A 26,308-nucleotide genomic window follows, 5' to 3' on the forward strand; every position below is an offset into this window, starting at 1 on the left:
ACTACCTGTCTGACCTCAAAACTTAAGTTTTCTCAGCTATAAAGTAGTGCTGATGTTACCTGCCTAACCTGTATCACAAAGATGTTGGATGTTAAACTGAGACAATTTGTGTGAGAATGCTTTATTTCTTCAAAGCATTTTTCTCAAATATGAGTTATTTTATTGAATCAAAAATAACTCATATAAAAATATATTCTTTGGACTGAAATACAGAGTATCAAGAGCTTTCATTATAATGTTGTCTTGTAGCATTTCAAATGTCTTTATAATGGTTCTCAAAGTAGCCACAGTGCCTGCAGATGGAGATGGATATAATGTGTTGGGTATATATGGGATGACAGCTTTGATGGAGAAGTTAAGGAGGAGTCTGTTGTGACTAGGATGCCATAAAAGTCATCATTCTGAATTTGTCCACTCAAAGAAAGCATTACAGGATGCAGCTCCTGCTGCAGGGAGGTGGGCTACTCAAAAATGCAGGTGTAGTCTCTACTTCAGACCCACCAAACTATCTTCACATTGTTTATACTTCAAGGTTGTTCTTGTACACATGAATGTCTTAAAACCTCGGATGAAGACAGTTAATGAATCAGACTGTGGTGCTCCTTTATCCAATCAGCTTTCTTTCTCGGTCTCTTTACAAATCTTCCATCCTTCTCGAAGTTTAAATAATCTCCCTTGCTGTCTTTGTTTTTAACCCATATTTGCCAAATCTGTGTCTCCACACGTGCAAAATACCTTGTCCCTCTCTTTTCTTGTGAGGTTGGCTATGTGTTCTTCAAGGAGCCAATGTGGTTCTTCAGTCTTGCAACTTTAACTCTTTGTGCCTTGCTTCTTTTGACCAACCTGTCACCAAAGACATTGTTCAATAACACCTGTTAAAATGTCCTCTCTCCAATCACTACTTGATATTTTATTACTATTATTATTATATTATTATTATATTATTATTATTATTATTATTATTATTATATTATGATGGCATTTTAACTTTCTAGCTGTCTCCCACCACCATCAGATATGCTGATCAATTCACTTGCTTATTCGTAATTTCTGCATCATAATTTCTTTTGAAGTAAGTATTTTTACTTTCTGGTTCATTCTATTTTGTCCAATGCCTAGAGCAGTCCCAGGCATCTAGATGACATTGAGTATTTGCTGCATGAAAACTTAATACATTTTAAAAAGCTTTTTCTGAGTTTTCTGTAAAACATGAAGACATGGAATTACTAGTTTGTTATGGAGACGGACAAACCATCATTTGGAGTTCAGTATTATAATGGGAAAGGACAGAAACAACTGAAAACAATCTGTCTCTCCATGGCAATTATTTTAGGTTTTTATTAAAGATTTAAAGTATAATGCTAAATAGGCTTTATCTGTAAAATAGATTCTACTCCATTTTCTTACTCTTGCTTGTGAGATAAACTAAAATTATGAAAACTTACTAATGCATTACAGACTGCTTAAAATATACCCTACAAATGGTTCCAGCTGTGGTGGTTTTTAGCCGAAGAATCTTAAATTAATGGTGATGGTGTAGAGCAGTATGTACAGTTGGGAGAAAGGAGCCAGTGGGAACGTGCAGGACTGGGTGTTAGGACTGCCTTTATGTAATGACTGTGTTAATGATCTGGAAGGAAGAGTGAAAAGCACATTAATGGTATTCATGGCTTTCCTAAGTTGGGAGGTGCCATTGCCAGCAGGGAGCAGAAGGAAAGTATACAGAGCACATAGAGGACTTGAACAATAGAGAGTTGAAATAATGACTATATGAAGTTCAGCTTTAAACATCGGAGTCCTGTTTAATTGGATATTCATACAGATGACTTCCTTAGTGGCAGTATTGACTAGGTATTTTATATGGCTAATTTCCAAACTTTTGGTATCAAGTTCTCTGAAACTGTCACTGCTTACATTAACACATTATGGTAGACCGATGGGCATAATGTGAAACAAGGACCAAATCTCATTTCTAAAGTATGACTGTGTTCCTATTGTAATATCTCTGAGGTGATTTGATGATGGCAGTCACATATGGAACAAAGAAGTGCCCTGATATAGCTGTTCCTATGCATTGAATGGATTGGTGATTCTCATCTCACATTTAACCCAAGCTTGATGGCCACTTTCGGGGACCATTGTGAATTTTCATAAAATATTAGGTTAAAGCTTATATAATTAGCCACGAATGGTCAGATATTGGCAATCTTCTGTCGCTGACCTAATCAGCTGTGTCACAAAGGACTCTGCCTCCTTAAGTAAGGGCCTCTTGAGGGTTTTGTTTTGTTTTTATTTTTTATTAGATATTTTCTTTATTTGCATTTCAAATGTTATCCCCTTCTCTGGTTTCCCCTCTGAAAACCCCCTATCTTCTCCCTCTTCCCCTGCTCACCAACCCATCCACAAGTCTTATTTTCATGTTATATTTTGGTTCTGGCTGTTGTGACATATACTACATAGCTTACAGTATAATAAGGAAAGAAATCCCAAAGTTTCCAGGATTCTTGTGGCGTGTTTCAGTGATTATTTTGCTGTCCTGTGTGCTACCTCTAGGAGATTTGCAGGCAATAGAAAAGGACTTCAGCATTGGAGAAGCAACCTTGGAGAATTCAGAATCAATAGGTAAGTACCGTTCAATCTCTCTGAGTTCCCATAGGCCCAGGTTAGTTGATTCTGTAGGTTTTCATGTGGTGTCCATGACTGCTCTGGCTCCTTTAATCTCCCCTCCCATTCTTCCACAAGATTCCCTGAGCTCCATCTGATATTTGACTGTGGATCTTAGCTTCCATCAGATGCTGGGTGAAGCCTCTCAGAGGAGTTATACTAGACTCCTGTCCACAAGTATAGGAGTAAGAGGAATGGGCATAGGGAAGGGGAGACCAAAGGACTGGGAGAGGAGGGAGGGTAGATGCTATTAGGATGTAAAGTAAATTAATTTTAAAAATGGAAGTATGCTATCATCTCTTTTTGATTGAGCTAGCATGTTTATACATAGATCTAGAATTAATTGTATCTACAGTTTCTGGGACTATAATGATATAAAAACCAAGAGGTCTGAATGTGTTGCCCATCTTGGCCCTGGTGGGGACAGAGTGATGTGGTTTCCACCCCTGAGACAGGGCCCCATTGTGCACCTCCATAAGTCTTAATAGCTACTGTGGGCATAAGGCTTTTTTTGGGTAATAAAGTACATATTTTCACAGTCCTCCAAGAATGTCCTCCCTGTTAACATTAATGACTCCATGATACTCAGACAACAAGGAGACCAGGAGCAAAAAGTGTGGCTAATGTCTCAGCAAAATTGTAAACACTGGGACTTCATGACAGCCTTTAAGGTTATGGAAAAGAGCTTTAAATACGTGACTTCAAAAATACATAATTTCTCAACTATGCAAAAATATATGGATGCAATTGTGATGGGCTTCATGAATTCAAAGAAACAAAAGCAGCTATACTATGAGCCAGCTTGTCTGAAAGATACAAAGTCAGGCAGATTCCTGAGTTCAAGGTCAGCCTAAAACAGAGCAAGTTTAGGCCTAAGGTGTGGTAGAAATGGTAATTTCAGGGCAGGGTCCCACCCAACTAGTTTATCATTTGTGCTTAACAAAAGTAGGTGGATGTCTGAATTCTTTTGCAATGTTAAGAAAAAAATGTATGCATACTCTCTTAAGAATCAAAGGGCTGGGGTCACTGGACATTGATTCATAAAATAATCTAAAGGAAACCTAGATTAAATGACTGGTTGGTATGTAAATGACTGGACTGTGTTCTGCAGGAGATGAGCTATCCAGAGAATTTTTTAGAATAAAAAAGAGAACTGCTTGGAGCATACACACACACACACACACACACACACACACACACACACACACACACAAAGCATGACATAGAGAGATCTCTTAAAATAGCAAACAAGCAGAATAAAGACAAAAAATCTACAGAGAGAAAGCAGCAGTCTGGAAAAGCTGTATCAAGCAGATAACACATCTTTAGTTTGCATCCATGACTTGACTTTGAGTTGTTCTTTTATGATGCTCCCAATCATCCCTTACTCCTTCTTTCAGAACCTTCTCCATGCCAAGGCTGGTCCTTGGCAAGCAGAGACCCAGCAAACATTTCACTTTTGACATTCTCTTCACCTCATGCAGTAAAGCAAATGAGAAACGCATGTATGTATGCATGCTAAACTTCCATTCTGAATGTCTTCTTTATACTACATGTGAGAAGCACCCGCGAACACATCTATCTCTCAAGTTGTCAATTGTCTTACCTATAAAATAACAGAATTATATTAGATTTATAAGAGGACCCATATCTATCGCCCTTCTGACCTAAGTTAAATGCTATCTGCATGTACAGTCTGCTGATGTTTAAATGGACCAATCATGTGAAACCGCTCCAATTCCTCCCCCAGCCCCAGCCTCTTTTCTATAAAAACCCCTAGCTTCCAAGCCTGTGGTCGAATCCACTGTCTTCTGCGTGAGATACATTTCGACCTGGAGCTCCGCCATTAAACTACCTCGTGTTTTTACATCAAGACAGTCTGTTTGTTCATGATTCTTTGGTGCAGGCCAAATCGGGAGTTGAGTGGGGGTTTCTCCACTAGGTTCTTTCACCATCACTGAAGATAATAAATGTGGTGCAATAATAGCTATTTCTTATTTATTTCAACTCAACTAGTTTATAAAGGCAATAATACAAATAGTGGCCAATATGATAGCAAATAACTAGTATTTAATGATGATTGTTTTTGTGTGTGTGGGGATGATGCATTGTGTTAAAGAATTTATTTATATTATTTTAAATCACAAATGTGACTAAGGTTTACTTTTGTCCCCCACCTCAAAAAAAAAAAAAAGGCATAGAATGACAAGGTAGATCCTAGCTGGGGTTATCAGAATTAGAATTCTGACCTACTAACTCTTTGATTTTTTTTAAATTATATATTAGTTTGCATTTCTGTATGATAACTGAAATCCCCCCACCCCCACTCCCCTGGCTGGGACCCAAAAAAGTCAGAAGAGGGTATTGGATCCCTTGGGATAGAATTAAAACTAGTTAGGGTCTGCCACCTTGCTGTAGGGAATCAAACTGGAGTCCTTCTCAAAAGCAAGTGATGAGCTATCTCTGTATCCCCTCTTTAAAACTTTTATTACTTCTCCCTCTAAGCATAAACATAATGAAATTTTCCTCTCAGAGATATTCTTTTACTTATCTTTAGATTAACAGAAGATTTCAACAAACAGGGTGCAAGTAAGGGAGGCATATATGTACAGTTTATCTACAAAAACAGTTTGAGGTTTTTGAAGGTAAATTATATGATAGGAATTCTTTCCATCTCACAACTAGGAGAGATGAGATTGTAATCAACTCCTCTTGTAGCCTGTAATCAGAATATAGATTGTCAAGATTCTTTATTGCTGTTTCTTCAAGAAACATTGCTTAGAGACTTGATCATAACAATATCTGGGGGTTGGGCTTCATGTTTCAATTATTAAGAACATCTAAAGAAACTATGCTGTATGAAAATGCTTTTCATTCTTTGGAACATTATGGTATTTTGGAACCACTGGTAGTTCATAAGCTTTATTCAGACAAAATAATCATTATTTATAGGCTCCTTCTCATAACTGTGATCCCCATTCTAGTCTAGTCTAGTAGGTATCCTTAACAGGTGATTTATAAGAGGACCCAGCAGCTGTGGGACACCCGAAGAGGAGAGTGAATGCAGTGTATTGAGCAGCTGAGAACAGATCTTGATTGATTTTGTTTTAGGTAAAAAAATGTAAGACATTTTATTTTACCTAATTCTTAAAATATATATATTGTAAGGGAAAGAAAATCCATATGGTATTGATTTATTTAAATATTTTAAAATTAGATATTGGGCAAGCGTCTTATAATAGTGTTTGTCCTATCCAGGAAGCATTTTATTTTATTGAAATAGAGAGAAAGCAAGGGCTGAAAATGCACGTTCAGGTCCAAACTTGAAGTCAGAATTGACATTGTTTTTAAAACATGACCAAACAAAGTGAGTCGATGGAGTCAAAAATAATGCCAGTGTTTGGAGAAAATAGGCAAGCTGATTCTCCAGCGGACTTCTCATTGCCTGAGTCAAAACAGAGCAGAAAACAAATAAACCCAGAGCTCAGCTGGGACTCTGTATGCTAGAGTGCTATATAACTCTATGGAATTTATAGTGTTTGCAGTATGGGACTGGGTGTCAATTCATGGTTTCTTTCCCCTTTGTGCTACAAAACAAAAGAACTCTGTTAAAAGGGGTAATGAATTGTGTGGGCTTTAATTGCTATCCTGTCAGTAGCTGCTGCTTGCCTGCAGCTCTTCAGTGTGAGCTGGAAGGAGGTTGGACTGTGTAGTCTGCTACTTGAGTTTTGTTTGTAAACAGACTGAAAACAAAGGAAAAGAAAATACCCTCCTAAGTTGATTTTTTTTAAAGCAACTTCACTCTGCACTTGTGTTTGTAGAACTCTAATTTTACTGAGGTGTTAATCAGTTCTGTAGTATTAATAAAATTTTAGTCTTAAAGACCATACTATTCAATATCAAGCAGTGTTATATTAAAGATAACAGAATGACAGTGTGTTACCAAGGTATCCAGCGTCAAGTACCTAGTCACATGGGATGGGCATTTAGTTCAGAATTGGGTTTATCTTCAGTAAGTGTGGACCTCAGAATTTAAGAGGACTTATATTTCTTCAACAACCAAGCTTTCTGAACTTTCCCACAAAATTTCTTTTCACAAAAAACAAGGATTCATTTAGATATAATATATAAGTATAGTACACATACACATATGTATACATGGATGCATATATAGAAAGAAAATGTTATGACAATTCTTTAACATACATGCTTTGTGAAATGATTAGTATAGTCAATTTTGCTGGGGAACTTATGACTTTTCTCTCATTGTGTATAATTTTGTTTTGCCTATATATATGTATGCCTCTCTGTCTCTGTCTCTGTCTCTGTCTCTGTCTCTGTCTCTGTCTCTGTCTCTCTCTCTCTCTCTCTCTCTGTGTGTGTGTGTGTGTGTGTGTGTGTGTACTTGGCCATGACTATATGTGCACATGTATGGAAATAATATATATTTGTGCATGAATGCATTTATTTAAACACAAATGTGTATACATGTATCTCCGAATGTATTGTGTGTGTATTCAGAGCACTGAAGATCCCTTCTATCAATTCATCTTGTATGATACTGGCCACACAGTCATATTTTTTTTTTCTTTTCTAAAATGTCTTCTCATTAGCCTGGAAATATCTTAAACTCTTGGGCTCAAACAAATCCTCTTGCTTTAAGTCTCTGACAATTGTGTGACTATAGGAATGAAATCTGCTTTCCTGTGCTAGGCTATACTTAACATACGTCACCATGGGTAATTATTTATTAAAGAATATTCAACAAAATTAAAATAGCTGCCTTTGATTTTCCTACTGAAATCTGTAGCATTCCATCTACAAGGAAGAATGCTTTAGCCACTACCACTACAACATTAGGACTCTCTGTTTGGACTACACATTTGCTTCTATAACAGTTTTGCACTTCCATGTTTTCATGTTGATGTTTAGAATCATTTCAGGATAACTTTGGTTAGCAATCTGTAGACAGGTCTAATGGTAATTAAAATGTAGGCTCTAACTGATATGCCATTGTCTAGCCCTCATTTGCAAAGGACAGCATCAACACTGATCATATGCTTGGTTTGTAAGTCCTTCCCCAACCCCAACCCCAACTCCAGAACTTGTAATGAATATACTTTTTCCTTTTCTGCATGATTTCTGCGGCAATTGCCACTGACCAAGCTTTGGAGAACTTCTTCTTGGTGAATAGCTTTGTTTGAGAGCTGTATTGTATCATGTGTTGAAATTAACCTTTAGATTATTTTATCTTGGGATCTAAAGAGTACATGAATCTGAAGTCCATTTTCTTTCAAAAAATTAAGTTTTGACATTTATAATTTCACTGAAATCATTCTCAGTATGACTTGCTATGTAGCCTTGAGGCCTCCTGAGCTTTCCTTCGTCAAGTTTTGTGTGATCCTGTTCAGCTCCCATTTGGGCCTGCATGTTGGTGAGCCATATAGGGAAAGGTTCTGATATTGTCAGGAGACTGACTCAGAGAAAACTCTGTGATGCTCTGGTTCTTACAATCTCTTCAACCCTACTTCTGCTTCAGTAATCCCTGAGCCCTAGGTCTCAAATGTTTTGTAGATATATCAATTGAGTTTTCTATGTTCATTTGCAACTCTATGGAACCTAGATTTCAAATATTTTGTAGATAGAGTCATTTAGTTTTCTATGTTCACTTATAACTCTTTGGACTTTGCTGTGTTAATTTCAATTATTCATTATGCAATGTGTATATTTCTGTAGCCTTGTGAGTTTCTTTTGGACAGTGACATATCTGCCTGATGAGAGGCTGTTCATATAGCCTTGCACTCATGGTATGTATACTTTTGTAGGAAGGAATATCTTCTCAAGTCATTACATACTGTTTTTTGTTCTCAGTAGAGAAATTCTATTTGGGTCTCATAAGCATGGAGAGAACTGCAGGAACAGTAGAGAAAGATATAGTGGGCAGAAGATCCTGCTGAATTTACTCTTAGCTGGGCAGTTGTCAGGAAGATTAGATGCCAAGGAAGATTAGACCCCTTCTCCTCCTGCCTGGCATTGGGACATAAATGCACCTCAGGATATACAGTCACTTTTGTATGTGGTAGACATGTTCAAATTAATGGAATTATTCAGCTTCCTTCTGATTCCTCAGAGCTCCACCTGCATGTCCAGTGAGGTCACAAGTAAGAAGAAGTGGCTACCTAACCACAAGAAATAAGAAACTAAAACTGGCCGGGCTACTTTAGGGTGCACTGATGAACACGAGGCCTGAAAGCATGCCACCAGGGCCACAATTATTTCTATGTCTGATTTCTGGTACACTGCACATGCCAAGAAGTATAGTTGAGAGGTACTGAAGCTGTGCCTTTGGATTGCTTAGGGATCTACTGTGGGACAAACGTAGTGGTCCTGACATGAAAGACATAAGTGTCTCCTTGGGGACCTCTAGGCAGAAGAACTGCTTTTACACAGTAATTGGGAGGAGGATGAAACGAAGTTTAAAGGCTACTCTAGGCTCTAAAGCAAGTTCATTGAGCAGTTGCCTAATATATGCATATGTGTTGTACAAAACAAGTAGCAGGACTAAATGAAATAGTAGACTCAATAGGACTTCAACATGTAAGAGTAGAGTTTACTGGTCTAAGAGGATGGGGTCTTGAATTCTTGGAGCTCAGCATCTGAACTTACAGGAAAATACACAGTGCAGGGTCTGAGGGTCAGTCCTTTATTTGCTCAATTTTAAATAGAGAATCTGATTATATGCTTTTATTTGTTTGACTTATTTGTTGTGATCATTACTATTTATAGTTGAGTGGAACCACCTAAGAAATCAGAGAAGCACACTTCTGATAGTGTCAGTGATGGTGTCTCTGGGGACAAATAGATTTTGAGATCTCTGAAATAGTGAATGAGTGATTCCTTTAATGAGTTTGTGATGTGATGAAGGGTAGGAGCTGGGATCTAGCTCCTGGTAATAGATGCGTGGAGATCAGACATAGGGACTATATTCGTCTTTCCTTCTTCTTGCCCCACTTCTGCACTGAATGGGAAGTCAAGTGCAAACTCTATCGTATGCCATGTTACTGTGCTACCACTGTGGCATTATGACAGAACATGGGGCTAAGTCATGGACTGGAACCTTAAACTATCTCTCCCCTTAGGTTTTCTTTCAGGTATTTGTGTCAGTATCATGCCAAGGGACCAGTGCATTTGTATACTGTGGATATTAAGTACCATTCCAGGTGGGTGGTTTCAAAACGTTACTCCATCTTCCTGTTCATTTTCTTTTGAGATTTGTTTTGTTGATTTTTTTTTATACATGACAAATTATAGGAGTACAGTTTTGCTTCTTGATATGTGAGTATCCAGCTGTTCTAGCACTATCCATTAAAAATGTGTCTCATGTTGGTCAGAGGTGTAGTTTCTGACGTTAGAGGAGACACAATCCCACCACAAACTCCTTAATCCTCTAACTCTTAATAACCTTTCTGCATCCTGTTCCTCAATTGATTCTCAAGGTTTTGATTGTGGCTCTTGTTTTTAATAAATTTATTATTAGGAATGGACTCCAAAAATTTGCATTTTGATTGTTGTCTGTAGTGGTCTCTCTTGATTGCAAAGAAAAGTTTCCTCGGTGAGAGGATGAGAGATAAAGTCTATATTTATTTGCATACACATGAGTTAAACAAAAATGACACTAATGGATATTGCAAAGGTGATTGGAGAGAAGCTAATAAAGCCTCAAGCTTTGCACAAGAAGGCAATGGTGGAAATCTCAGAGTTGGGAGAGATGGTCAAGGAAGAACACACCAATTGGTTTGCTAGTGCCAAAATGTCATCCTTGAAAACATGTACAAATGTTAGAGACTGAAACGGTCATAGTTTTGGAGTATCTGTACACAAAAATGCAGTAACAATTAGTGGGGAAAGAGGCTGTGAATTTAAAAGTGATTATAGAGGCGTATATGGAAAGGTTGGAAAGAGGAAAGGGAATGGAGAAATATAATGTAAAAAAAAATAAGGAAGAAAGAAAAACAGGAAGGAAAAAAATGGTATGTTCTTTTACTCTGTTGGTTTTAGGCAACTTTGATAATATCCATCTGACTGTTACTGATGTGTTTATAAAAAGATAAAGAGAGGTAGACATGTTCTATCGAGGTGTGGTGAGGAATGAGGGAAGGGGGTGCCTTGCTGGGCCCATGCTGAGGCATCCCTTCCCCCTGAGAGATCAGCCACATTATGGTATAGTATAGAATAGAGTTTATTAAGAGCATGGGAGGGAGGTTAAGAGGGTAGTAGAGTCAGAAAAAGGCAGAGAGAGAGAAAGAGAGAGAGAGAGGGAGAGAGAGAGAGAGAGAGAGAGAGAGAGAGAGAGAGAGAGAGAGAAAGGAGGAGGAGGAGGAGGAGGAGGAGGAGGAGGAGGAGGAGGAGGAGGAGGAGGAGGAGAGGCTGGCTATAAGCAGGTGAAGTGAGAGGGGGAAGGGAATGGGGAGAGAGGGGGAAGAGAAAGAAGAGAGCAAGAGAGGAGCAAGAGAAAGAGAGTAAGGAGGGGGCAAGCAGCCATTTTTAGAGTGGGTCAGGCCTAGCTGGCTATTGCCAGGACACTGTGGGGCAGAGCATAGCTGACTGTTGCCACGACTTTGGGGCAGAGCTTAGACAGAATGCTAACAGATACTGTGGTATGGATATGGAGCAGCCACAAAATGCTTTGTCAAAGATTTAGTCACAATATGGCAGATGAAGTCACTGAGAACTCACTGGTTTCTAAAGTCTCTATATCACATAATGGATTAGCAACTTGATGGAATTTATAATCTGATGGTATTATTGAGGTATGGTAGAAAACTTGGCAGAACCTCACTGAAGGAGATGGACCAGAGATACAGCCCAGATGCCATGAAGTGAGTAGCTCAAGCTCATGCCACCATGAGGTTCTTCTTTGCTTTGTGTACAAAGAAAGAAAGCATGTGAACCACAGATGGATTCTCTTAAACCACAAAATGAAGCAAACTTCCCCAATCTCATTTTGTCCTATGCAATATCTCAGTGATAAAAGTGCGAGTGATAAAGGATGACCACACTCACTATTTTCTGGTTCTCTGTTCTGTCTCTGGTCTGGATTTCTATTTTCATATCCATGCCAATCTACTTCATTACTTTATTTTCATAGTACTCAGTAAAACAGCTAGTGTCTTCCCTCCAGCTTTGGTCCTTTGCTACCATCAATTTGGTTATACAAGGTCTTTTGTATTTTCCTCATCAGCTTAAGTCTTTGTATTCCATTTCTTTTTGTAATGTCAATTTTATTTTCATAGTGATTACACTGATGCAATAGATTGTTTTGGATAGTATGCAGATTTTAACAATAATAATTTTTCTAACTCCCAAACACTTGCCACCTTCAATGTCAGTGGATAGCAAACTATGAGTCATGACTTCTTTTTGGTGAGGTCCAACAACCCTTTCACAGGGGTCACATATCAGTTATTTACATTATTATTCATAAACAGTAGCAAAATTAAAGTTATGAAGTAATAACAAAATAATTTTATTATTGTCTCTACAACATAAGTAACTTTTATTAGAGAAATGCAGCATTATGAAAATTGAGGACCACTGTTTTATATCATTTTCTATTTCTCCCATCAAAGTTTTCTATTTTCTTTTTGAAAAATAAGTGTACATATATAGAGATTAAACATAAACATAATTGATAAGTTTAAATTAGGCTGACCAAGAAAGATATTTCAAATCAGAGAGTAAAATGTAATGTAATAATTAAAAATGCTAAACTCAGATTCATTAAAAACTGCTATGGAGAAATTATGATCAACATTATATAATACTCAGCCATGTTACACTACATATCATATCTATATTCCTCTTTATTGTTGGTTGATATTTCATTCTATAGATAGGTACTTTTTTCAATAAGTAATAATGGGAATAGTACATCCAATTTTAGTTATAATGTGTAAAGCTGCTAAAAACTTTTCTGTATATGTTAGAATAGTCATGCACTTTTTTTTTTGTCTAGAGTACATAGCTAAAATTCAAAGTGCTGTGCAATATGTATGGTTTACTTACAATATTCAACACTGTAATGTTTTTTACAATATTTAACATGTGTGGCATATACGGCTTTTATTTAACTTAGTAAAATTCAACTCCAAACGAAAGCAAACACCCAGGTTTATGATTTAAGGCTAAATGTCCTGAACAGTCTATGTATCACGTGTTAGCTGTGGCTTGCCAAGAGAGATAGAGAGAAATGAGAGCAATGATCTTCTGAACACATATTAGGAAGCTGCAGGGAGATACGTCGGTGCAGAGCATGTCTATGCACTTCTCCAACATTTCTAAGGCTGTTACCCCAGAGGAACAAGCAAATCACCAGATTGCTTATGACATTGGAAGACATGCTGAGCCAGTGTACAAACTTACATCTTAAACACAGAGCTGAAGGATTCTATTCCATAAGAGAAAATATCAGAGTTAGAAGAACTGTAAAGAGCCAGTATCCATTCTGATAGTACAGAACAAACTTCAAACTCTTGGTATCTGTGCAGTGACTACACTTGGAATTAATTAAAACTGCCAAAGAGTGGGCACTCCTGTGAGATTTCTGCTTAATTTGAAGTGGGAGTATCTTTTTTAGGAAGGCACATCTTTAATCCAGATACAATCTGTTCCACATGTTCTGCAGGATGCCTAAACGAAAACATGGGAAAAGGAAGCTTTTGCACTTGGTCTCATTGTTCTCAACTTGCTAGCAACTTCACTTCTCTGGCAACCAGAACTTGCATCTTTGGGATTCTAGCATGTACTGAAGACCAGTTGATATATCAAGTCAGCCAACTGAGCAACTGCTGGATTCTTAGACTTCCATTCATAGCCAGTCATTGTTGCATTAGCTAGACGACAGTCTGTAAATTATTCAAATACATCCTTTTCATATACATACATGCACATGCATGCTTGCAAGCATGCACGGGCGTGTGCACATGCAGACAGACACATATTCTATAAGCTACTATTTTAGAGAACCTTGACTAATACAGTGACATTCAGAAATCAAAACACAAAACTTTCCCCTATGTCATTTCATGTATTCCGTTTACAAGCTGAAGTTCTAGTGACTGCCGCAGACACTTTTGTATATTCTAGTTATTCTCCTGGGATGAATGCCAATGAGACACGCTATATGATCCCCATTTCACCTTCCTTCCTGACAGTTCTACACATATTTAAAGTAGTAAACCTCCCCCAGAACATCCCTTATCAGGACCTCAATCATAAAAACAGTCTGTGCCCATAATATATTTTACTTTCTTCCTCCTGTTATCTGAAACCAACTGGAAATCCTTTAACCAAAATATAAATCTCTGCTTCTCAGAACAAGAGTACTTTGCATTGCTAAGTTCTTGTCTTTCATTAATCATATTAAAAGTATTGAATTCCTCATTCATCCTTAAATAATACTTGATATAGTACTAAGTGGTTTTTTTTGTGAGATTTGCAATTGTCTTAGGTCAGTTTAGCTTACCTGAAAAAACAAAATATTCTTTGTTTAACAGACTGAAACACCCTCCAATATCAATAATTAAATACAGTAGACAGCCTTGAGAATATTATCCTGAGTGAGAAACCCCAGGCCCATAAGGACATGCAGGGTATATACTCACTTACAAGTGGATATTATACATAAAATACAGGATACCCATGTTATAATCTACAGACACAAAGAGGCTAAACAAGAAGGAAGGCGTGATCGAGGATGCTTGAATTTCCATTGAAGGGGAAATGAAATAGTCATAAGAGGCAGATGAAGGGAGGGAACTGGGTGAGAGAAGAGATGGGGAGAGGAAAATTGTTTTCCAGATCAGGTATGGGGAGGGACAGTAAGGATGGCCAGATAGACATGAGAATGAATGGAAATCTACAACTGGTGGGAGTCGGGAGGTAATGGACATCTCCAGGAAGAGACAGAGACCTATGAGTGTATCCTTAGCTGTGACTCACATCACTGGGGATACAGAACCTGAAGAGGTCACCTCCTGCAGCCAGACAGGAATCCAAATGGAACTATAGAGACATCAAAATTTAACCTGTATATATTATACGTAAAAAAATTCCAGGACAGGGAATGGAGCAGAGACTGAAGTTATGGCCAACCAATAGCTAGACCAACTTGAGACCCATCCCATGGGCAAGAACCTATGTCTGACACTATGAATTATACTTTGTTATGCCTGCAGAGAGGAGTCTAGAATGGATGTCCTTTAGAGTCTCCACCCAGCAGCTGACTTAGAAAGAGGTAGACACCCACAGCGAAATCGTGGGTGGAGCTGGAGGATTCTTTTTTTTTTTTTAATTGGATATATTATTTATTTGCATTTCAACTCTTTTCCCAGTTTTCCCTCTGCAAACCCCCTATCCCATCCCCACCCCCTGCTTCTATGAGGGTGCTCCACCATGCATTCAACACTCCCACATCACAGCGCTAGCATTCCCCTATACTGGGTTATCAAGCCTTCAAAGGACCAAGGGCCTCCCCTCCCATTGATGCCAGATAAGGCAATCCTCTACTACACATTCAGCTGGAGCCTTGGGTCTTTGGTTGGTGGTTTAGTCCTTGGGAGCTCTAGGGTGTCTGGTTGGTTGATATTTTTCTTCCTACGGAGTTGCAAACTCCTTCAGCTCCTTCAGTCCTTTCTCTAACTCCTCCATTGGGGTCCTGTACTCAGTCCAATGGTTGGCTGCAAGTATCCCCATCTGTATTGTTCAGGATATGAAAGAGCCTCTCAGGAAACAGCTATATTAGGCTCCTGTCAGCAAGCATCTCTGGCATCAGCAATAATGTCTGGGTTTGGTGTCTGCACATGAGATGGATCCCCAGGTGGAACAGTTTCTGGATGGCCTTTCCTTCAGTCTCTGCTCCACTCTTTTCCCCTGTATTTCCTTTAGATAGGAGCAATTCTGGGTTAACATTTTGGAGGTGAATGGATGGCTTCATCCCTCAACTGGGGCCTTGCCTAACATCTGGATATGATCTTTACAGGTTCCCTCCCCCACCTTTGTTGGGTATTTTACCTAATATCCTGAAGGGTCTTGAGAGCTTGAGGACTCTTTTGGGAGAAAAGGAGGAGTCATCTCGGTCCCTAGGAGGATAGGAACACCACAGAAAGACCAACAAAGTCAACTAACCAGGGCTTGATGCTCTCAGAGACCGAAAAACCAACCAAAGACCATACATGGGCTGGACCTAGGCCTCCCCACACATATATAGCAGATGTGCAGCTTGGTCTCCATGTGGGTCTGGGACAACTGTTACGGAGCTATCCCAAAAAGCTTTTGCCTGTCTGTGGGATATGTTCTTCTAGCTGGGCTGCCTTGTTTGAGAGGATGTGCCTAACCTCACAGACTTAGGGTTCTAGGGTTGGGGGTTTTTCGGGGTGACCTCACCTGCTTGGAGGAGAAGGGAAGCATGGAAGAATTGTGGCATAAGGGGGCCATTGAGAGGAATAAATTAAATACATAAAATAATAATAATAGTAGTAATAATAATAATAGTAATAATAAAAAATTTAAAAATAAAATTTAAAAAGATTATAGCTGGTTTTGATTTCATGCCAAATACCAAGATCAGTAATGTACACTGTACTTTATATGATGATGAGGACCTAGTGACAAGATAGGAGATGGGAGTGTTTGACCTGTATCTTGTGTTCAAATAAGGAATTATTGCTCCTTTTTCAGTAAGAGAAAGAAAGAAAGAAAGAGAGAGAGAGAGAGAGAGAGAGAGAGAGAGAGAGAGAGAAAGAAAGAAAAAGAAAGAAAGAAAGAAAGAAAGAAAGAAAGAAAGAAAGAAAGAAAGAAAGAAAGAAAGAAAGAAAGAAAGAAAGAAAGAAAGAAAGAAAGAAAACAGCCGACAGGATCTTTCATCAGGCTTCATAACGGATGCCTGCTCAAGCATCAATGTTCTATCCTGTCTCCTGCTGATGACCATACTAACCCAATTATAATATTTTCTATTTCAGGATGGTAACAAAAGTCGTCTCAGAGGGCACATGAAACCTTTTTATCCATATCTTTTGGGCACGGCTAGGTCATATCACTTCCGTTCTAGAATATCACCTAATGTAATTTCCCTTCAAATAAGTGTTTACTAGATAAAATTGGTTTTCTTTTTCTCTAAAGAATTATTTTGAACTGAAAGGTGAGTGGATGTATAACTGGACATTATGCCAGTATTTGTTTTCATACTTTAGAAATTTGATTGATGTTGATAGTGGTAGTAAATACTCAGGAAGTTTATTTTTCAGCGATATGATCAACCATAACTTTTATTTCAGCACTGTTTGTGAGGTGCATTTTCTTGTTTTAAACAAAGACACTTTAGTTAACCCTTGAAGCAGTCTTTCTCACTTTAATGTCCTCTTGCTGCCCGTCATTTACAATCGCATAATAATTTATTTCCATAGGCATTTACCTCCCTCCTAGACTTAAACTAATATATATATATATATGTACACACACATATATATACATATATACATACATATATAAACAGTGTATAATAAGCACAAATTGAATTTTAAAGAATAAAAAGTGTGTATAAAGTATGATATGTAATTACATTCATGTTTTAAATTAAACTTTGTGCATATAAATTATTTCCAAATTATTTGTTCATGATGGAAGGACTGTAATACTGAGATATCTTCTTTTGTCCTGTGTTCTCTCTCTCTCTTTCTCTCTCCCTCCCTCTCTCTTTGTCCTCAATTCTCTTTACATTGCGCTGCTTTACTCTTGTCCTTCTGGAAATCCTCTTCTTCTTTGGTGTGATACTACTTCTTAGTGATATTTATGCACGTGTACTTTTATTAGAATACATCCTCTGTTATTTAGGCATGAAAATTCCACCTTCTGCTTAAATCTTCAGTTGTAGCTAAACCATGAAATCATTGCTAATTTTGTTATTAATCTCTTACTGAATCGCTATAGCAGACATTCTTCAAATGAATGGCCACTGTATTATAATATTTACAACATTTTCCTTGAGGTTCCAATTAGATTGCACATGTAAGGATAAGGAATAATGTTTGTATCTGTTTGATCTTCATTTCCCATTACACAGAAGATACTATGTAATGCTATTTAAATCAATAGCTAATTTTTATTATAATTAATACTTGTATATATAACAATTAAAATATATCAAGTTTTAAAGCAACATAAAATTATTACAATTAAAGGTGAAGGGACAAAGAGAGGAAACAGGTGGAAATAACTCAGTCTCAAAGGACACATTATTTAGTACAGATTCAAAAGTGTTTGATATACTCTTCTCTGGAAAGCTGGGCACATGCTCAGTATTCCCCTTAAGTTATAGAGACCGGATGACTCAATGTCTTGATGTTTGGTGGGAAATATCATGTACAACTGTGTGTATCTTGTCCATTAATTTCCAATGGACATTCCTTTTCTGATTTTGGAGAACAACAAACCGACAAAGTTGTTGGATATCAAATTTTAAAATCTGTCTATTACTCTTCATTTTTCTCTTTGGGTTGTCAGGTTACCGTGGTTGGCAACATCTCCAAAGTTACAAAAGGCCCTGCTGGGTCTGGAAGTTGTGTGCTTATGCCTTCTCCTATGCAGTTTGGTCCTGTTCCTTAGGAAAGTCTACATCTTTCCTGGGAAACAGTTCTAAGCACTCTTCTTGTTATTTAATTGGGAGGACACTGGGATTATCAGATCACTTCTCAACACATAATGAGGTGGTGTGAGTTTTTGCATAGAAACAAAAGAAATTAACTTCTCTGTAGGATGACCTATATCATAAGGGGATGCTAATAATTCAATTTTCCATGAAGTAACCATGATGATGTTTGTATTATGATTTACTTTACCCTTAACAATAAATACTTTTTTAGTCATCTCAATTATGCTAATATAAAATGAATTAAACTGTAACATCTCGCTCTCCTCTTCTCCTGGTGGCATCTCTACAAAGTGGAGTGGCTTCAACTTTATTCTTATCTTTATTCAGACATTAAAATATTCATGATCCTGGTGGTGAAGAATGGCCCACTTTTCCAGTGCAACTCATGAATTAATTCAGTAGCTAGGCTCAGTAACCTGGAAGGTGTTGGCTTCTATTTCAGATAAATTATTGTGAGGAAAAAACAAAGATTTATTACAAATCATAGGGATGATCCAGTACCTTAGCAGCATGCAGTTACAAAATAGCCATCTCCCCCTAGGCGGATGCAATGTGTGTGCTGTTTAGTGTTTCTGAGGTTGCAAAATGCTTGCTGAACTGTCCCTCAAGAGATTTACTGTTAGGATTCAGCTCCAGGATAAACGGGGGTGCTTGTGGGGTAATTCTTGTATCCTATAATTTATGAAGTAGCCTTGTATTATCACTCAAAGTCTCTAACTTTGGCAATGTGTCCCAAATTCCCTTCACTTTGGCTTCAAATGCACAACTCACAACATTATACACTATACAACAGGCTTTATTGAAATAAGTCAGAACCTTTATTGGGGTCTAGTTTTGTTTTATGTGTTATATCCTGGGATTACCATTTCTTTCTCCAAATGCTAGCCTAAGCCATATATAAAACAGTTTAATTATTTACCAGTATCTAATATTTTGATTCAAATTGATGCAGATAAACTTGCCTCCCTTATTTGATAGCATTTGAAGAAAAGAGATGTCCTTTCCTGTCCTTTCCTTGGAAAGGAACATATTGTTGTGTCTTTGGTGAGCTGCTATTTTTATTGTCCACAAAAAGAGGTTTTCTGATGTTGAGATCAATATTTCTTTTCAATTAATTTTCACTAACTCGGAAGGACATGTGCCTTACTACTGCAGTGCAGTGCAGTGACCTTGCATGGGACACAGGATTAGATTCCTTACTTGGATTTTACTATTTCTTCTCATATGCACTTCACTGGAAGATGCCTGAAAAGACTGACAGAGGATCCTACTTGTGCATTTATGAAAAGCCCTGAACAAATGGGTGTATAGCTAGTAAAGCTTACTGGAAACCTATTCCATGTTGTTATTTATATTTTAGTACCCAGCATGGAAGACGGAAACCTTTCAGAAGCAGGTCTTTAACTTATACAACGATTTTTTTCCTTGGAAGCTCAGCCCTACAAATGGTCTAAAAATGTAGAATTGGAAGAATGCTGACTTGCTTTTTTATATATGAATTGGGATTTGTTGTAAAACTCAGCCTTGAACTTAATTTTTAACTCTGAAGCCCTTTGAACCAAATAATTTCAGTAAAATGTTGGGCTAAGACCACTGTAGAAATCTAAAGTGCTCACTTTCTGTTTGTCTCTTAACATTCTGATATTCCTTTCCTCATTCTGCTCTGAGCCCAAAAGGTAGAGATCTAAGGATCACTGCAACATGTCCCACTGGCCTCTAATTCAGCAAGAGTAGGAAATACCAACCAATCAGAGGAGGGAAGGATGGAGAACTCAGGGAGTTTGAAAATAAGGCCCCTTTTGCAGATCAATTCTGACTACTATTTTACCTATTCATATCTGTAATTCATTCTCCCCATTCTCTTCCCTCCCTCTCTTCCTATCCCTCTATTATTCACCCCCTTCCTTCCTTTTTCCCCTTATTTCCCTTCTTTCTGATTTTACTTTTTGTACTAGAATCAAACTAGGGATATTTTAGACAAACACAATACCTGGCACCTATATCCCTGGTCCTTTATAATAATATTTTGAGGGACAATCCTGAGCCTAGAAACATAGATTGTGGTGGTCCTGTATCTCCTACACTTACTATACTCTTTGTACCAAAGGACATTTGCCTCCTTAAACATATACTTTCTAAAGTATCCGGCAGCACAGTCTCTTCTCTTTCTTAATGTGTGATATTCCTATGAGAACCTTAAATAAATATATTATACTCAAGCCATTTATACATATTAAAATTTTACCTTCATTTTCTGACAACTCCACCACCACTAACTATCCCTAAATACAATTGGTCATTGTGTAGAAAACATTTCAAATCATAGGATTAAATTTCAGAGAACTTTATGAATTTATATTTACTGTTATCTTAAAACTTCTTTTTACTTGTCGGACATCAGTGGGAGAAGAGGTCCAGTGAAAGTTCAATGCCCCAGTCAGTGTAAGGGAATGCAAGGGCGGGGAATGGGTAGGTTGGTCAGGGAACACCCTCATAGAAGCAGGAGGATGGAGGATTGGATAGTGAGTTTCTAGGTGGGGGAAAAATCAGGAAAGTGGATTTGTAATGTAAATAAAATATCCAATAAAAAAAATAAAAGCTTTAGTAGATATAAATTTTTTAAATTATAACTACTGTCATATTTGCTTCAATTTTATTCTGCAATTATACAAGTGAATCAATAACAGTATATGCAATTCTAATATATATATAAAATATATATATATATTTATATATATTTATATATGTATAAAATGTATTTTCAATATTAATTACAGGTAAACTGATGTGGAGAGTCACCCATTTCATGATCTACACCATTCCTCATAGTTATATACTGTATTGTTTTCACTAAAATGCTACAATATTTAGGGTACAGAAGTGTCGAGGTCATTCTTGAGAACTGCCTAATTTTAGATTTCAAGAGCTTTTCTCCTTGAGGTTGATCTGTTTTTTCTTCCTCACCCAAATATCATGACTGAGAACAACTCTTGGCTTGCTGACTGTGAGGCCACCTCCAAAAGGGATTGTTTACATTTTTAAAAATTGATTTTTCTCGAATCTGTCTTAAGATATGAAGCAATCTGTAAGCATCATTAGCAGAGAGTGACTCTGTGACTATGGCAACTCCAGTGTTTTAGCGCTCAACCTGCATTCCTTCAGGCACAGGTAGTAGAAATCACTGTTTTAGAAATCTATGTACCATTAGTAGTTTGCTCTCCACTTCGTCTTTTGTATAGCTAACTTGTAGCACCAATCTGAAGCATCAAAAAGACATGTATTTCAAAATAATTTTACTTCAACTTAAAGTTGCCTTTCTGTTGTCTTCAATATCATCTTTATAATCCTTCATTCTGAAAGATTATATCTATGTCTCCCCTAGATGATAATTTGGTATTAATATGGACAGAAAGATATATAATTGCATATATTGCCATATATATTATATAATTATCATGCATAAAATGTTCCTTATGTAATATGTAAATATACTTTATACATAACATTTGTATTTCTAGATACTCCACCACAATTACTATCACAGTCGTGTTTGCTCTCAGTGACAATGCCTTATGTATTTATACTGATGTGAAATCAGTCTTCTCTAAGAAGACTCATTTTTGTTTGAAATTTCTTGTCCATGTTATTGTCAAAACTAAAATGAAGGATTGCCTCTGTATGGTGTATCTCCTACTCTTTGGTGTGGGCAAATTCTTATTAAGAGTCACAGGATAACATAAATAAACTGAAGAATAGAGGAAGTACTTATAGATAACTGCTCGTGATAGATCTTAACTTGAGAGATTTATAATTTGTATGCATGTCATTAATGCTATGTGAAGTTCATTGAATGTTCAAGGAGGTGATACCCATTTTCTTTTCAACCTACTCAACATAAGCCTTTTCTGTGTCATAAAATTGCATTGACTGAAATTGTGTAAAGCACTCCACTGTGAGAAAAGAGCATGAGTATCTGTAAACGATGTTTGCATACCAATTATAACACTACTTTCTCTGTCTCCCTACCCCTTGGTTGTAGACATGCACAACTGTGGCTGGCTTTTACATGAGTTGATGGGGTTTGAACTCAGATCCTCCTGACTGCATAGTATGCACTTTAAAAACTGGGGAGACTTGGGAGATGAGAGATGCTCAGGATTCAAAGGGAAGGAGGGAGGGATCTTAGGTAAAATACCCAACGGTGGGGAGAGGGAACTTGTAGAGTCCACTTCGAGTAGAAAAGCAGGGCTTCAAGTGGATGGATGGGGTTGTCATCCCACAGTCAAAAACTCTGACTCAGAACTGTTTCTGTCTTAAAAGAATTGCAGGGACAAAAATGGAGAAGAGCCTGAAGGAAAGGAGGTCCAGTGACAGACCAAAATTAGGATCTATCTCAATGGTAGGCTGCAAGGCCTGACACTCTTACTCATGTACTATGGTGTGGTTACAGATATGAGCCTAGCATGGCTATCCTCTGAGAGGCTCAACAAGGCGCTGACAGAGACAGAAGCAAAACTTACACCCAACTAATGTTCTGAAGTTGGAGACCTGTATAGAAGAGTTAGGGGAAGCATTGATAGAGCTGAGGGGGATGGCTACACCATATGATGACCACCAGTCTCAATTAACCTGGATCCCCTGATATCTCTCAGACACTGAGCCACCAACCAGGCAGCATACATTAGCTGGTACAAGCCACTGACACATATACAGCCGAGGGCTGCCTATCTGGCCTCAGTGAGAGAAGGTGCACCTAACACTTGATAGACTTGAGACCCCAGGTTGTAGGGACACCTGGCGCTTTGGGGGTGGAGTGAAGGGGGTGGAGACTTCCTCTTGGAGACAGAGGGGAGGAAGAATGGGAAGTGAAACTGTGGGAAGGGGACCAGGAGGGGGATGAGGACTAGACTGTGAAAAATAAATAAATTAAAGACCATAATACAAAACAACCAACCAACCAAACAAAAAACCTGAAGTACCCTCCTATCTACTACTCAGTTATAGTATATCTACTACATAATAATTTATGCCCCTGTAAACATTTTCTTTTTTAAAGATTTATTTATTTATTATATGTAAGTACACTGTAGCTGTCTTCAGACACTGCAGAAGAGGGCGTTAGATTTCGTTAGGATGGCTGTGAGCCACCATGTAGTTGCTGGGATTTGAACTCAGGACCCTAGGAAGAGCAGTTGGTACTCTTAACCACTGAGCCATCTCGCCAGCCCCCCACTCTGTAAACTTCTTTGTTAATTTTATTTTTAAAAATATCAAATTTAACTCTGTGAAATTAGAAGACATTCTCTAATTTGTTGTGTCACATACAGGATTTATTGATGGTAAAGTTCAATTTTTAACACATTCTAGTATAATAGATTATACTTCTTCCACATGACAATAATTCACTAAATGAATAATTTGATGATATTTCATATTATTTTATATGGTAAGCTAATCAAAGATGGGAATTATTTATCATATTTGCATTGTTGACTTTTCATTTTGAACCTGTAAGCAATAATTCATTGAATGTCAGCTTGAATACAGTGAATTTCTCAATGTTCTCATGTCATTCCTGAAAAATCCTGTCCGCCAAAGTGCATATCATCCCTGATCCTGTGCTCTGCATTAAAATTGCTTAACACACACACACACACACACACACACACACACACACACACACACAGAGAGAGAGAGAGAGAGAGAGAGAGAGAAAGAGAAATACTCAATTTAATTTTTATTTAAACTGTTGAAATAAGTTAATAATTGACTAATAATCATGGAAGATGGTTATTTTTAAATGACAATTTTACAGTCTTAAACCCAAGCATTTTTACATTTGTTTTCCAGAACATATTTAACCATCTTACCTGAAGTGCACAACAGTGGGGATATGGAAGATGAAGAGACCACCTCCAGTAGTCAGACAGGACCCCTTGTGGAGGGATAGGAACATCAAACCACCTACAATACTTTCAACCCCAAATTGCTCCTCTCTGAAAGAAATGCTTTAACAAATATGGAGCAGAAACCGAAGGAATGGCTGACCATAGACACGCCCAACTTGGGATCTATCCCATAGGCAGACATCAGTCCCTAAGACAATTCAATTCTCATAAAGGCAGTCATAGCCACAGCTGTAATCTCAGACATGTATACATTGAAACAAATTATTTTGCCACAGTAATTTGCTCATATAACAATGTAGATTCAGGGATTAAACTCAGGTCCCCACCCAGGCTACCATGTCCTTATCAAATGAGGATTTCTCCACCCCCATCTTTATGTATACTTTATTGTTCAAAATACTGTTTTATAACAGCCTAGGATTCAGGATCCTAAATGTTAAGAAGGCAATCTGTCTACACTTTTACACTTTTTTTGTTTTGTTTTATTTTGTTTTGGTTTTGGGTGTTTTGTTTTGTTTTGTTTTTTGGTTTTTTTGAGTAGCACACTCTGAACCTTGCCCGGATCCCACGCTTTGCTATTTGTACTTAACAATCTCTTCTGAGAACCTGATAGGACCTGGATTGCTAGACTCTACAACTGGGTTATCTGATTCAATTTTTCTGGTGTAGAACTGAGGATTTATCCTTTTAAAAAGTTCACAGTCACAGAAGGTGCAGCTTGTCTAAGGTCTTGTTATTTATTAAAAAATATAGCATATGAAAAATATATTTGATTGAAGGTAGGGACTTTTTGATATGGCAAAGACCTAAGCAGGAAGCAAGAAAAAAATCTTAATGTGTATCTTACAGTATTGCTGTATAATATTACAGGGAATGCATGCATAGTACATAGGGCCAAATAGTGATTAAAATCCTGGCTCTGATATTAACTTGGACAATTACCTTACAGAATTTTAGTTTTCTCACTCCACTAATCCTAGCTTCCCAGTAGAGTGTTTTAAGCATTCAGTAAGAAAAGTGAGGTGTCTGGCACACTCAGAAAATGCCAATCACTCTTAACAGGTCTTTGTGAGACATTAGCGTGGGAAATGGAAAGGGAATAGGCTTTGAAATAAGATGGGCTTCAGGTCAAGTTTCTCTTCTATTACAGACAGACCAATTGATACAGAATATGTTACCTCACCCTTGGGCCTTTGGTTTCTCATCTACAAAATTCCTCTTGTGAGTATAAAATAAAACATATTTCAAAAAGGAAAGCCATTGTATGTCTTCCATACTAGATGATACATTTATAAAGTAGTACTTTCTAAAAAAAAATGAACAGAGGGTTTGGGCTATCATAAAAAAGACTCATAGGATAGAAATGCAATCTAAACTTACAGCAATGTTGCCTATAAAATAATCTGAATTTAAAATATATTCCTCAATCTGACCTGGGTATATAAAATTTTGAGCAGAACAGCTTTCATTAGTTCAAATCTTTATTTACCTCATGATAGTTTTCAGATCAGTGATGTTCACTAAAATCACTTTCAAAGCTAGAGAGCCAGTTAAAATTGAAATTATTTTCAAATTTAATATTAGTGTTATTATTTGCTTGAAATGCTTGAATTAGGCTTTTGCAAGAATAATGAATTCTACATTTTCATGAGGATTTGTATTTTTTATATTATTAGCCATCATGCAAAATATATTAAAGAAAATGTATTCCTTAAAATCTATAATGCAAGATATTAATTACAGTTATAATATTGCGAAAATATTACTTATTTGCTACTTGTTAAACTTTTGTTATACAATTCCATATTTGTATGTAATGCATTTTTTATTTATTTATCTATTTATTTATTTACTCACTTTGCATCCTGAACATAGCCCCTTTCCTTTCCTTCCAGTCTCATCCTTACAAAAACCTCCAGTCATTTCCCTCCACTTTTCCTCAGAGAGGGGGAAGGCCCCTTCAGTAACACCCTACCCTGAAACATGTAGGCCTAGCAGGATTAAACAGAACCTCTCCAACTTAGGCTTA

General features: G+C 37.4%; 1 long non-coding RNA gene across 1 annotated transcript; it reads left to right on the top strand.

Moving 5' to 3' along the window:
- Positions 1-1,008: 1,008 nt before the first annotated feature.
- Positions 1,009-25,485, top strand: Gm40204. Its single transcript, XR_867906.1, has 3 exons — positions 1,009-1,072; positions 2,554-2,622; positions 25,430-25,485. It is a non-coding gene; the product is annotated as a predicted gene, 40204 (long non-coding RNA).
- The last annotated feature ends 823 nt before the right edge of the window (positions 25,486-26,308 follow it).

Source organism: Mus musculus, chromosome 4 (assembly GCF_000001635.26).
Source record: "Mus musculus strain C57BL/6J chromosome 4, GRCm38.p6 C57BL/6J".
NCBI classification, from domain to species: domain Eukaryota; kingdom Metazoa; phylum Chordata; class Mammalia; order Rodentia; family Muridae; genus Mus; species Mus musculus.